This window comes from Rattus norvegicus, chromosome X, assembly GCF_021556685.1.
Source record: "Rattus norvegicus strain SHRSP/BbbUtx chromosome X, alternate assembly SHRSP_T2T, whole genome shotgun sequence".
NCBI classification, from domain to species: domain Eukaryota; kingdom Metazoa; phylum Chordata; class Mammalia; order Rodentia; family Muridae; genus Rattus; species Rattus norvegicus.
Genome location: NC_141554.1, coordinates 49,352,042 through 49,366,151, shown reverse-complemented (window position 1 = coordinate 49,366,151; position 14,110 = coordinate 49,352,042). Strand labels below are relative to the sequence as shown.

The 14,110-nt window shown below is 46.0% G+C and overlaps 1 protein-coding gene across 3 annotated transcripts in view; it reads right to left on the bottom strand.

Annotated features, from left to right (window-relative positions):
- The window catches only part of Tbl1x (transducin (beta)-like 1 X-linked), a 156,664-nt gene extending 143,728 nt beyond the window's left edge, over positions 1 to 12,936 (bottom strand). The window contains 1 exon segment of one of the 3 annotated variants that reach the window (NM_001437042.1): positions 12,731 to 12,936. The gene's annotated coding sequence lies outside the window, so the exon portion shown is untranslated. 3 annotated transcript variants of the gene reach the window in all.
- Positions 12,937 to 14,110: the final 1,174 nt, after the last annotated feature.

The window sequence follows — 14,110 nt, the reverse complement described above, 5'->3', positions numbered from 1 at the left end:
GTCTCAAAAAGACAAAAAATGGGGCCTGGAGAGAAGCAGCAGTTAAGAACACTTGTTCCAGAGGACCCAGTTTCGGTTGCCAGTACTTACATAGTGGTTTACAATCTTCTGTAACACCAATTCGGGAGATCCAATGACCTCCTCTTATCTCCTCAGGCAAAAGGCATACACATGGTGCACAGACATGCATGAAAAACATCCACACATGAAAAATTTTAAAAAGCTTTTTTGTAAAAGTTTGAGGCTACCCTAGGTAATCTTATAAGATTTTATTTAAATGAAAAAAATGTTGGGTTTTTCTTTTTGTTTTGTTTTGAGACAGGCTTTCTCTGTGTAGCTCAGGCTGTCCTGGAACTGACTCTGTAAACCAGTTCTAACTGATTTTTAACTCAAAATATCCACCTGAGTGCTGGGATGAAAGGTGTACACGAGCAACTATGCCTAGATGCTGAAAGAAAAATTTAAGGGGGGGGGGCGTGAGGATTGGACGTACCTGACTATACTTTAGTTATAGGAGTGTTTGCCTCATATGAACAAAGCCTTAAATTTGCTCTCCAGCACCATATAAGCTTGGCATGATGGTGAACCCCTATAAATCCACTATTTGGGAGGCAGAAGGAACAGATATTTAAAGTCATCTTCTCCAATAGTGTCTAAATTGGAGGTAGGGAATAGTTCAGTGGTAGAATACTTGCCTCAACTGAACAGGGACCTAGGTTCCATCATCTCAGTACCATAAAAGTAGCTGGCAAATTATCCCATGCCTTTGCCTTTGATACTCCACCCCCTCTCCCAACACACACAAAGAAAAAAATTCAAAGTCTCTTGTTTCCACAAAACATGTATCCTGAAGGCAGCTAACTGGGATATTCTGAATACAGTTCAGTGTTACACTGTTTGCCTAGCATGTACAAGACCCTGGGTTCACTAGCAAAAGAAAAAAAGGGAAGAAGACAGAGGGAGGAGGAAAAAACCAGAAATGGAGGAAGAAAAGAACAGGAAAGGGAAGGAGAATGGAGAATGGAAGAAGGCAGCTAAGGCTAGGAGGCCCTGTACTGATAGAAATGTTAATCTTACTCTATATTTGGGTTGAGCACACTAATGGAATTAACTTGGGCTACATAATTTTGCTAACTTCAGATCTTTATAATTATCAAGCCTCACAATTATTTGAACAAAAAAATGATTTTATTTCCTTGGAAAATCCATGACAGCTCATTTTAATAGCTTCATCTTCTAAGGAGAAGCCACTTCATTCCTCGAGTGAATTCTGTCAACAGTCCTTGCACTTGGTTCTATACTCTCTCTGCGGGTTCCTGGACCCAACAGCATTCATGATCCAGGCTTTTCCCTTGCCTTGACCAGTCCCCTTGAACTCTCAGGAATAGTGCAGAAACACCTGCACATAGTAAGCATATTGTTTCAACACACAGGAAATACAAAGCACTCAGGTTCAAAAGATACAGTCCATTTAGGGCAATCCTTGGAGACAGATTTCTGAAATATTACAATCATACAATTGGATGTCAAATCATCAAATGGATGAGTGCTGTCACTCAACAAAGACATGAGGATGCTGGCTCAGAGCTAAAGCAGGGTCACAGGATCCTGTTGACCTGCTTCCAGCATTAAACCAAGACCTGCTTGCGTACCAGGCAAGGCCTCAAGCAAAGTTGGAAGTGGCTGGTAGTCAAGGTATTAGGCCAATGAGACTCTCTACCTGCTTTAACTTTCACTGTAGAGGGGAGGGAGGGAGGGAGAGAGAGAGAAGGAGAGAGGGAAGAAGGGAAACTATAATTCACACCCCATCCTATTGATGTTAACTATACAGTGCCTATTTTAATCATGAAAAAACAACAGAATGCGTCTGAGATAGAAATAATTGTCTATTCCTCCCAACCCCAGCATTCAGTCAACATAAAATATTGATCCTTAACAAACTGGAGGGGAAAAGTACCAAAAAAAAATAATGTATGGCTTTCTAATTAAAATCTTGACACCTAGGCCTGAAGAAATGGTGTGGTTTATAATGCCCAGATTGCATGGAAATGGAGTCAAGTTCCTTCTCCAGACCCCACATAAAAGCCAGCTAAAGTAGTTTGTAATCCCAGTGCTGGGTACATGGAGACAGGGAGAGCAGAGCTCACTGTCCAGTCAGCAAATGAACAAGCTCCAGGTTCAGTAAGGGAACTGTCTAAAAATATAAAGTGAGGAAGATACCCAATGTTGACCTCTCGCCTCCACACGATATATAAACATGTAACTTACAAGTCTGTGCACATATATACATACACATGTATACACTCCTTGACACACAGGTTCAAGTGATCGCACACACTTGACAGGTCACTTGTGGTAGTTTGAATGAGACCAGCCCCCACATGCTCATATATTTGAATACTTGGTCCCCAGCAGGTGAACTGTTTGGGAAGGATGAGGAGGTGTGGCCGTTTTGAAGGGTGTGTGTGTGTGTGTGTGTGTGTGTGTGTGTGTGTGTGTGTGTGTGTGTAAATCACTAGGTCTTGCTTTGAGGTTTCTGTTTGGGAAGGATGAGGAGGTGTGGCCGTTTTGAAGGGTGTGTGTGTGTGTGTGTGTGTGTGTGTGTGTGTGTGTGTGTGTGTGTGTGTGTAAATCACTAGGTCTTGCTTTGAGGTTTCAAAAGCCCACAGCTTGCTCTGCCTCATGGTTGTTGTCTCCACCCATAAGCTTTCAGCTACTGCTCCAGCACCAGGCTTGTCTGACTGCTACCACGCTCCTCAATAAGGTGGTCATGGACTCTAATCCTCTGAAACTGTTAAACCCCAAAATCAGATGCTGTCCTTTTAAAGTTGCCTTGGGCATGGCATTTTGTCACGAGAACAGAAAACTAAGATCTAAGTTGCCAAACTGCCAAGACAAGGAGTCTTCCAGAAAACACAGCAGCTGCCATGAAAACACAGAAAGAAATTATTGCCCAAACTAAAATGGAGGTGAGCAGTGCAAGTACGAATTTGTTTTTGTTAAGCATGACATGGCAGTGCACACCCACCACCCCAGCACCAGGGAGGCTAAGGCAGGAGGATCAGGAGGAATTCAAAATCAACGTCAGTTACACAGCAAATAAATGCAAGAACAACCTGGGCAATAAGAGACAACCTGGGCAATAAGAGATACTGTTTCAACAACCCCCAACCCCCCCCCAAAAAAAACACAAAAAACAAGCAAAAATTTTTCACTTTTTTCTAAAAAAACAAACACAAAATGAGTTCTCTATTTTATCCTGGCTTACTTTTACATGATTGATCTATGACAAAGACTTTAGGAGCTTTGCATTCTCAACTGCCCTGTGTCTAAAGATAATAGGCAAGCAGCCTCACCCCCACCTTCTAAGCCACTGTAGATACTGAATGATATTTAATTACCTGTCAGCAGTTCTGTACAGAAAAATTGCTGCTTTCTTTTTTAAGATTTATTTATTGTACTATTTTATATGTATGAACATTTTGGCTTTATGTATGTATGTATGTATGTATGTATGTACCCGCCTGATACACAAGAGGTCAGAAGACAATGACAGATCCCCTGGGACTGGAATTATAGATGACAGGATATGGGAGGACTTTAAGGGAGAAAATACAAAGGAGAAATTCTGAATTATAATCTCAAAAAATGTTTAAACAACAATAATAACCTGGAGCAGAGGCCACAAAGGGGTGCTACTTCCTAGCTTGCTCTTCATGGCTTACACAGCTTGTTACCTTATACTGAAACTCTGGACCACCTGCCCAAGGATGGCACTTTCCACATATGCTAGGCCCTCCCACATCCACCAACTTACTTACCCACAGGCCAATCTGATGAAGATATTTTCTCAGTTGAGGTTCTCTCTTCTTAGATGACCTTGGCTTGTGTCAAGTTAAAAAAAATGACCAGCACAGTCCCCAAACCTCTGGTTCATTTCACTATGCCACCAGCTATTCAGATACAGACAGAAGCAGCATCTAGAGTCCACAACCAGACAAAAAGTTTCAAACACTCTTTGCCTATCTAGACACTTTCAGGTTTCCTAGCCTACCTGTGTGGCACTGAAATTTTAGGCTGACCAGTGTTTCCACTGGTTCCTTCCCGAGTCTGCATAAACATGAGACAGGGCTATCTGGGAGTTCTCCTAAACACCACCACAAATAAGAAGGTGACCTGAAGCCAAATCTAGTGATCTGTAACATCTTTAAAAACCACAGCAAGAAACAGAAAGTTTCGGGTATTCTTGGGCTCTGAGTGCTTAGGAGGCAGAGTTTCTCTGCCCCTCTTCCCCCTCTCCCCATATCCACAGGCCTGAATTTCAATTGTTCTTCAAGTACCATCTCTCCCCTTTTCCCTTTTTCCTATGTGCATCTGAGATTCTTATTGTCCCTGTCAGCAGCTATGGTCATTTATTTCTTAACATACCCTGCCCCCAAAACACTGATGTGCCAGCTGTGTACAACAAATGTTTGTAAATCCCAGCACTCCAGAGGCTGAGGGAAGAGACTAAGGAGTTGGGAGGCAGGGTTAGAGAAAAGGCTCAGCGCTTAACACCATCTATTGATCTTGCAGAGAATCTGAAATCGGTTCTCTTCCAAAGGGATGGTAAATGTGAGGCCCTATGCCTAGCTCCATCAGAACACTTGGACAGCCCTGAGGTGACTGACTCTCTTCTATAGGTGAAAAATAGTCCCTCAGAGGGACATCAAGTTCAAAATAAGCCACTGAGTGAGACTTGACTCAAAAATGCTTTTATAATGAACCTATACGTAGTTCAAGTCTTCATTTGCTGTGGGCATAAATGAAGGGTTTCCCCCCTTTGAGCCCCAGCTTCCTGACCAAGTGACCTACAGTGATCACTCAACACTGAACATCACAGTTTCTCAGCTGAGTGAGCCAAGACACTTGGTTCCTACCTCGGGCTTCCTGACACCTCAGATTTACCCTTTAAAAAAGTCACAGGTATACTACATTCAATAAACTGTTAATCTTTCACTGCTAAATACGTTTTAAAACCACCTCCAATGAGGAAGCAAGATTAAAATCATTTTGTAAACATTTATCCTTTCTTAATGTTTGAAAGATAAACTTTTTTCTTTTTCCATGACTATTTTTAGTATGAAGGAAGGAACTGGCCTTTGGAGACAAGAGACTCGGCAAGATTTTCCCCTCAGATCTCGCTCTCTGACACCCTTCCTTCCCTCTTTCCCAGTGCAATGTATATCTGGAATCCCAGCAATGGTGAGAGGTTCAAGTTCAGTGAGAGCTCCTGTCTCCAAAAATGGAAGGATGAACTATGATAGAAGACAGCTAACATCAACCTCTAGCACACATGCGTGTGTGCAACACAAACATATACATCTGCATGCCCAAATGCACACACATGAACACACCACACACAAAATATTAATTAACTAATTAATTAGTTAAACCAACTATGGAACTTTTCATCCCAGCATTTAAGAGACAAAGGGAGGCAAGCCTGGTCTACAGAGCAAGTCAGAGACTATGTAGTAAGACCCTGGCTCAAAGAACAGAAAGAAAGAGGGAGGGGGAGAGAGAGGAAGGGAGGCAGAGAGAGTCAATGAATGAATCCAAACAATAATAAGATTAAAATCAAAAGATAAAAATAGTACATTAGGACAGATGCAAAGAGATGTCTACGGTAAACACAAGTTGGGTTTCTTCCCTCCCTTGTCCTCTCTTACAAATGACATCTCTAACACATCCACATAACTATGCAAAGAATATATCAAATAATTAATAAAAATACCCTGAGTCAAGGGCCAATGTTCAGGAAACACTAATAGCTATGCTTTGCTTTTTTTAAAGGAACTGACTGCTGTGACCAGCAGTGCCCTGTGTAAGCGCTTCTGTGGATCTTTTAATTTGGAAGATTTTGACCTCCTAAATTCAAATGCAGCATTTAGGATTTAAACTTGAAGAAGGGAATGGAAAGAACCCAAGGTACCCAGTGTTTACAAGAGCTTTCAGATACAGACCAGGTGAGGAAACATAGGCTCATCATTTCAGTTATTCAAGAGGATGACTTTTCAAGGCTAGCTTAGGCAACATGGTGAAGTCTTGTCTCAGAATAAAATGGAGTTTGCAGGTGTAGCTCCATGGTTATGTACTTTATCTCCATCTCACATGTCTAAGACTCAACACTCACCATCTCACACAAATACAGAAAAATCTGGGGACTGGAAAGGTAGTTGGGCCAGCAAAGTCCTTGCAACACAAGCACAAGGACCTGAGTTTAATTCTCAGAACCCACAAAAAAATAGCTGTACAAGCTGGCCAGGAGGTGATAGTACACACCTTTAATCCCAGCAGGGCCAGCATGCGGATCCCTGAGTTCCAGACCAGCCTGGTCTACAAAGCAAGTTCCAGAACAGCCAGGGCTACATAAAGAAACTGTCTTGGGGTTTAAAAAATGCTGTGCAGAGGTGAACATCAGGTCACCAACCTGGCCATTTTGGGGGTCACCTGGCCAAGAAAGACCTATGTCAAAATACATGGTGGGGGCTAGGCATGCTGGTATGTGACCTGATTTTAATCCCAGCACTTGAGACAGAATCAGCAGCTTGAGTTCAAAGTCAGCCTGGTCTACAAAACAAGTCCTAGACCCATCAGAATGATATAGTGAAACCCTGTTTCAAAAATAAAGGGGTGGAGGGAGCTGGGAAGATGGCTGAGTGGTCAAAGTGCTTGCCACACAGGCACGAGGATCCATCCTCAATATCCATGTATAAAGATAGGGACAGTGGTTGGTATATGCCTATAATCCTAGAGTTGTGAATTAGAGACAAGGAAGATCACTGACAGTCACTGGTCAGGTGTTAATATATATTAACTGCAGTGTGTACAAATTGGTAGGCTCCAGGTTCAGTAAGAAACCCTGTTCAAAATATAAATGAAATTGAATGTCAGCTTGTGACCTCCATGTGCCCACACATCTGCACACAGGCACACAGACGTGCGCGCGCGCGCGCGCACACACACACACACACACACACACAGATACACACATACACGCATACACAAGTACATACACACAAACACTGAAATCAAGATGGACACCTGAAGAATGACATGAGGGGATTGTTCAACATGAAAACACACACACAAATTGTTTAAATAAGCCTGCCTGTGAATTATTTCAAAATCAAAATGCACCCTACAAAAACTACACTCAAATTCCTGCTTTGTTTATGAAAACTTCAAGTGTCAGAAAAGCCCTGGCCACCAGATCTGCCTTTGCACATTTAACTCTGTTCAGTGAGACATGTTACTGGTTGAATCTCATGTGCTGTTGAATCCATAAAATGGACTCCAATAGATCAAAACTGTTTTCAGCTAACTGTAAGGACATACACATGTGTGACTCAGTGGCAATGCTATGTAGGAGAAAACAACCCCTACACCATGTTCTGCCTTCCAAGATGACGAGACATAAACAACTAATACTGATTGACAGATCCCTATCAACATTTAATGGAAATCTGAGGGGAAGAAAAAGGGAATGGAATTCATAGATCTCTCCTCTCAAGTAGGAAAATCCACACTGGATAGACAAGAATGCGGAGGAAGACTAAGTTTAAGAGCTGTGTGCCTCGGGACCCACATGCCTGTTCCTCCCCTACGTATGAGTGCATTACTTACCCTCTATTAAGAGTCAGTTTCTATGGCTGGAAAATAGACATGGTGATTATAATCCACGGCAGAAAAGCCTATAAAGTCCTCATCACAGGGTAAGTAACGTGGTGTATCCAGTAAGGGGTTTGGTGCCTAATTTGACACCCGGAACCCACAAGATAAGAGAACTGACTCCTGCACCTTGTCCTGACTTCTACATGTGCAGGCACATACACACAAATAAATAAATGAAATGTAATAAAAAAATGAAAATCTTCATTGCAGGACATTCTGGTAAAGTGAAGCCTGTTTATTGGCATAATAAAATGTGAAGTTTTTGTTTTGTTTCTTGCTTTCTAGAAGAAATAGGGGTCAAGCCAAAGGCCTCATGCACGCTAGCTAAGACCTCTTTGCAACCAAGCTGTGCCTGCTACTAACCCTCTTTATCTCTACCTCCTCAATGCTGAGATGACATCCACAGCCAGGGACTGAACACAGGGACTCTTTTGCTAGGCCCTGATTGCTAGGCAAGCACCCTAGCAACTAAGCTACATCCCTAGCCCCTCCTTTTGATTTTTGCAAATGTATAAAACGATGCTCAGGAAAATTAAAGGATTCCATGGTCCAGCACCTGGTTGACTAGGTGGGCTTTTTCACAGTTCAGGCTAAGTGGGGCTAGAGCATCCTCTTCTCTCCAATCACTACTTGGAACGGACACAGCCACTTGGCTGCTCTGAGCAAATACTTTCTCATTTATGGTTCCCAATAAACACCCTCCCCAGAACCTAGCAAGGTAGATTCACCATGTGACCATAACAATAAAAATGTAGAGTCTCTGATACGTAAAACTGGTGTTCAAGGAAATGGTTCAATCAGTACAGTGAAGATCTGAATTTAATCCCTGGGAACCCATGTAACAGTCTGTGTCTACAATTCCAACACTGAGGAGGATCCTTGGGGCTTGTCAGTCTAGCCAAATTAGTGAACTTCAAGTTGCATGAGAAAGGAACCCTGTGTGAAAAAATAGCACGAATAGATAATTACCAACTAAGGATGATATCCCACATCATTCTCTGACATCCACCTCCTTCATACAAATACACATGCATCCAGAAACACGAGTCCACAAACTCATCTACATATACACGAGAACACTAAAAAAATAGGCTTCAGTCCTATTTACAATTCCAATCCTATACTACACTACTGGCACCTATATTGTCTACTAAAGCAAACTTAAGATGTAGAAATTAATATATAAAACTTGAAGGTGTTTATAATTCTCTGGACTAATCCAATTGTCTTGTTTATTTTTCTATTGCTTTGAAGAGACACTATGACCATGGCAACTTACAGACGGAAGAACTCACTGGTACTTATAGTTTCCGAGGGTTAGTTAAGAGTCCATGACCATCCATCACGACAGGGAGCATGGCAGCAGGCAGGCATGGCACTGAACCACAAACACTGGCTGTGAGTGAGCTAACTGGGAATGCTGAAGGCCTTTGAAACCTCAAAGTGATACACATACCCTAAAAGGTCACACTTCCTAAACCTTCTCACAAACACATTTCCACCAACTGAGGACCTAACATTCAAAAGATATGAGCCTATGGAGGCCATTCTCAATCAAACCACAATAATCCTGCATCAAAGAAAATTATCGTCACCCCAAGGATCCTGGTAGTCCACCATACTAGACAGCAATCAGCCTCAATTCCCGATGTCCCCCAAAGACTTTGCTTTGGTGTGACTCCCTGGACCTAGCAAAAGAGCAAAACCCAACAGCAAAACTGAGGTAAACTAAAGACCCAGTATCTGTCCAATACCACAAAGGGGGATAAAATATCTTCCTTTTATCTTTTAGTAGTTCTGCCTAAGTGAACTACTCTGACCTAAGCAAGGAGGTATCCTGGGGTAGATGTGAGCCTTACACCCCAAATAACTCATGCCTGTCCTACAGGGGTGTGTGTGTGTGTGATTAAAGACTTGAAAAGCTTTAGGGGGCCATTTTAATAAGTGGATCAAGTGAACTTCAACTTTCATCGTTGTACTAATTACTCAGGTGGGTGGTTCCATGAAAATCTGCAGCACACTTGGACATGAAATCCCTTTAAAAATAAAAGTGCCATCTACATTCAACACTATTTCATTCCTTTCAATGTGTCTTCTAGAAATGACTAATGGTAAATTTCATAGACCCCCATCAAGGCCTATTTGCTACCCTAAACGAAGACAGGGGGGGGACAAAGCACTCATTCCTCCTCCTGTATTCCTGTGTCCTCTTTTAAGTTAAACCAGGGACTAGCTCAGAGCAAAACACAAGTCAGGTCAAGGCGCACACCCCAAAGCAGAACAGAAACAAACACTTGCACTAGCACTGAGGCTTAGGTTTTTGGTTAGGGGGAGGGGAGCTGTTTTAGGTTTTGCTCCACAACACTTGGTCAGAAAGAAACAAGCTGACCCTAACTGCGGAATTTACAGTGCGGAGGCCTCTGAGAATGCCAGACGCTGGAAAAGAAAAAAGAAAAAAAAAGGAAAAAGAAAAAAAAAAGCCCCAAGCTCCTGATTGCGCACTGGTCACGCACGTGAAGCCCAGGCCCCATCCAGCACCAGCGGGCCTCTAGCCTCCTCCTAAAGTTGTCACAAAACCCGAAGATCACCAATGTTCAAAGGCGCACCCCTCCCACATAAACTCCCGCTCCCTGCAGCCGTTTCTACGTAAGGGAAATTCCTAAGACTGGGATGTGGGTGAGTGCAGATCTGGAGAACCCCTCCCCAGCCCCAAAGCAACAGGTTTACACCCTCGCCAGGCCGTGCTGGGCGGTCCCTCTCCCTCACCTAGCCAGAGGAGCCGCCCTCCATCGTTGTCACCCCCCCTCCCCCAAGCCTGGTCTCCGAGACCAGGCCTGGGAGTAGGTATGGGGAGGGGGCTCTCGGACTTCCCTGACAGTTTGCGCCTCAGAAACTGAGCACAGACGGGCCAGCCACTCTCCCCCGCGCGCCGCCGCGCGTCCACCGGGTTCCGGGAGCGCCGGCCCGCGCCTCGAGGATGAATGAGGCTCCCCTCCCCCACAAGGGGATCCCGCGCGGCCCCCAAGTCCCAGGGCGACCCGGGTCAGCCCAGCCAACCCCCTTGGAGCCTCAGACAAAGAAATGCTGGGACGGAACAGCAGCGCTTCCCTAAACTTGCCTTTCCCTCTCCCCAAAACAAAGGCGCACCCAGGCCTTTCCCGCCCCCCGCGCGCGCGGCCACTTCGGGGAGCGGCCGCCCCGGAGGTATTGTTCAGCGTGCAGGGAGCGCGCCCAACCTGAGGGGGGGGCGCACGGGAACTTGCCCCTCCTGAAGCTTCAGGGCCCGCGGACGGGGTCACCGCCGCGCCCCTCGGCCCGAGAAGTTTGCGCCCCTGCCCGGCGTGTACTCACCTCGCTGCTAGCCGTGCAACTTGTGGCCGCGCAAAGTGGCCGCGCACTCAGCGTACTGGCGGGTCCACCGTCACCAACCCCGGGCCGCGCGGAGGCCGACGAGGGCCAAGCGCCCCGGAGCAGCCGCGCGCTGCCCCAGGCCCGCCACCTAGTCCACGAGAAGAGCGGGCGCTGGAAAGTTTCGGTGGCGAATGGCGGCCGGAGGGCGCTGCAGCGGCGGCGGGGCGGGGGCGCTGGCGGCTTGTCGCTCCGGAGCGTCGAGACTGGGGGGGCTGGGCTGGGAGCGGCGGCGGCGGGAGAGGGCGGGACGGCGGGAGGGACCTACACGGCCAGTGACCTCCGCTGGGAGCGGACGCAAGCGCGCCTACCCTGGCTGGGAGACGTGCCAAGGGGGTCGACAGCGCGCAGCCCTCCCCAGACACCTGGAAGAGGCTCTCTACAGCCCTGCCCTCCCCCACCGCGTGCCCGCCAGCCCCTCCCCCAACTCCTGGGGGGGGCCGCGTCCCCACGCGGCAGCCCCTCCCCCACTAAGGGCTAGGACGCCAGGCCCGCCCTTCCCCGGACCAAGTCCAGACCCAGCCCCCCGGGGGCAGGGAAAAGACTTACATCTCTGCACAGTTCTTCACCCTAAAGCCTCCCCACCCCCCACCTCACCCCGCCCCAAGCCCAAGGTGGAGGAGGGAAACCTAAGCGTTGCCCTCTGGGCCCCAACCCGGGCCCTAGCTCCTTTTCTACAGGCTCCGAGAGGAATGAGGGTAACAGGGCCCCTACACGGATACCCAATCCCAAACCACGCACTCCAAGGTGGCTCGGGGGGGGGGGGGATGGGAACAAGGGCCACCCTGAAGATTGGGGGAGGGAATGGTAACCCAAGCCACTGAAAGTGTTACCATCCCCCACCTCAAAAGATGAAGCCGCCCAGCTGGCTAGAAGGTTCTCGTGCAACCCATCTCCAAGCGGGTCTTCTTCAAAATTAACGACATAAAGCACCCCCCCCCCGTTGCCTTTACGCCCACCGCAAAAATTGAGGACTCGGGCGCAGCCATGACCTTTGCAAAACACCTCCCAGCCAAGAGTCAGAAATGCATAGGGGAGAAGCTTCAATACAAGATTAAAGCACAAATAAGCTGGGGAGGGCTATGTTAGGGTACTGGGGCCTTCAAATTAGCAAATCCCCACCCCCAGGCCTGAAACCGCAGGCGCTGGCAAAGTGTTTTCTGTTGCCATGGCTGGTAAGGCCCAGCCCTGGCGCTTCTTCCTCCCTTCCACGTTGGTGACGATTTCCCCCAACTCCCGCCTTTAATTCAATTAAATAAATATCCGGCCCTCCTCCTCAGCACCTTTGGTGTCTGCCTTGCTGAGTATTTTTAAAATCAATTTGCCCCTCCCTTAGGCTTCTAATGAGCTCGGTGCTAAGAGCCCAGTAACACTCGGCAATTTAAACCCTAACCTCACTTGCTCCTTCCTTGAACACTAGGCGTTTGTTGCTCTGGTAGTTGGGGGTTGGGGGGAGAACCCGGGGCTAGTTTTTAAGGGGCCGGTTCTCCATCAAAAGGGCGGACCTCAAAATTACCTTGCAAAATATTGCTACGAAACGTCAAATATGTCAAACTACTCTTGGTACACCGTTATTAGAGCGCATCAATAAAAAATACACACTTACACAGTCTCCATAATTGTGAATCAGCAGAACACTGGCTTATTAGCTATCAGCTGCCATTCAAGCCCCCACCCCACCCCCAGAGGACTTGGTAGGGCTCCCTTGAGCCTGCCCTTCTTAGCTCTTGGGCTCCTGAGCTTGTGCAGACTGATGCTGAGGTATTACGAAGGGTACGATCGAAAACCCGAGCCCGCTCGTGATGCAACCCTGGCCCAGTTTACACGTGCTTCCCTTCCCCCACTGCATGCTGGTGGTAGCGCTGCGTTTTTTCCGCCTGTAGGGTCACATTGTGGTTGATTGATTCTCCTTTCGCCTTGCTCAGTCATTCAGATTTGGAAAGTAAATAACAAGTTGACATCATTACAGCTTCAGGCTTTACCCGGTCGCCAGCTCTCAGCTACCGCAGACCCTCGAGTAGCTGCGCAGCAAGCCCTACTCACCTACCTTGCTCAGCTCGGCTTGCCCAAATTAGTGCTTGGAAATTCCAAACTGAAGTTGGTTAAAAGCTTCCCTGCATGTTTCTGTTACTTGGTAAGTGGTAATCATCTTTAAAGTATGGGAAAGTAGTGAGGAAAAAACTTATCTGCCGTTAAGGGAGCACAATGACCAGGTTTTATTATAGGCTTCCTCTGACTAATAAAGTGGGTGTTAAGATTTTCTACCTTGCCAGCATGATATATTATAGCAATAATCCCAATTCTTGCTCTTGAACAGTCAAGGACTAGGGAGTTGGAAAGATAGCTCGTTGATTAAGAGTGCTTACTGCTCTTATAGAGCTCAGTTTCAATTTCTAGCACCTACAAGCCAGATCATCCCCACTTGTTACTCTGGTTCCAGGAGATACTATGCCCTCTTCTGTCCTCCTAGGGCTCCAGCAATATGTGAGGCACATAAATGCTCGATGGTACACATACTCCTAAGAATAATAAGTAAATAACCCTTGTTTTGCTTTCTTTTCAAAAGAAAAAAAGTTGGTAGAGTACTATGGGAAAAGCCCCAAAATTTAGAAGGCTGAGGCAAGATGGGACTGGGCTACTTAGCAAGATCCTATCCAAAAAAAATTAAGTCACAGGATTGTAATAAAGAGTATTGTGAACCACCAAAACATTGTAAGATCTAAAGACATTAAAAAAAAAAAAACCTGACCCTTTTTAAATAATAAGATTGTCGACTTTTTTTTTTTTTCTGAAATGCTTTGGCTGTTTGCTATAGGTGCTATTGTGGAAGAAACCATAGAAGCAAAGGAGAGGAAAGAGGAATAAGGTACAGTGTGTGTGTGTGTGTGTGTGTGTGTGTGTGTGTGTGTGTGTGTGTGTGTTCAGTCTTGGTGAACACTTTTTGCAAAAAGAAACCACTTTGTTGGTGTGTATGTTTCTTTGTGCA